We start from the raw sequence: 1037 nt of genomic DNA, 5'->3' as shown, positions 1-1037 counted from the left end.
GTATTGAACTTGTTCTATGATATCCAATGCGGCTATGGTGTAACGGTCTAATGGGCTGCGTTCTGAGTATAACATGTGGTGTGCCTACTTCCGGAAGCCACAAGTTCAATCCTATCCCAAGCCCAACCTTTTCAAAAGGTTCAATACCTCAAGCCCATTTGAACAAAGTCTATGTACTTTTTTAGCCCTCACTTTCTTAAGAAATTATAAGGAACGCAAAGGAAAGTACTACCAAAAGGCTTACACCCATATCTAACATGCCTTCTTTTTTTCTGCTCGTGTTTTTTTTTCTTGCTCGCGCAAAGCGTTTTTTTTTCGCGTCGATTTATTTACCACTTCTAACAGCATAATACACAGCATCCACAACTCAACGTTCCCCCTCCGCCCGTTGCGTCTTTTGGGCAGCTCAGACCTTCAGGTCAAGTTTCCGGAGGAGGGGGAATTATTGTAGGCTTATTGGTGCTTTATCCTGCTTGATCAATGTTTCCAGAAGGCCAGACGTGCCCGTCCCATTCATGCCCTGCAACCCGTGACATGATTTCGGTGGATTGAAGGGGGAGGCAGCTTGACGAATGTATATAAAAGTCAACGGGCAGACAGGGCGGACGAGAATTGAGGCTGGAGGCTGCCACGTCAACGTCGTTCTTGCAGTTTTGTCATGTACATAATTACACATTCATTCTCTCCTCGCAGTGGAAATTTATATACTCTCAGATGCAGATTCAAAATCTGCGTCGAATGGTTCTATTTTCAAGCTGAATGGACAACTTTTGAGCGTGCTACATAGACAATACTTTACAACTACATAAATCCGTTTGTTTATTTGGCGAAAAAAAAAAAATCATGCCGCGCCCTATGTTCCGCACATGGCTGTAATTATTATCGATCCTTATCGATGGAGACGCCTAGAGACGCCCAATTTCTTATTCTTCTAGTTTAAGTTACATGTTAATTTTTCCTATCATCGGGATCTCTTTCGACTTTGGCGCCTCGATTGACATGGACCTAAAATCCCAGATGTCCGCTGGCGTTGCGAA

This window comes from Laccaria bicolor, genomic scaffold (assembly GCF_000143565.1).
Source record: "Laccaria bicolor S238N-H82 LACBIscaffold_13 genomic scaffold, whole genome shotgun sequence".
In the NCBI taxonomy this organism is placed as follows: domain Eukaryota; kingdom Fungi; phylum Basidiomycota; class Agaricomycetes; order Agaricales; family Hydnangiaceae; genus Laccaria; species Laccaria bicolor.
This window is presented reverse-complemented; position numbering follows the sequence as displayed.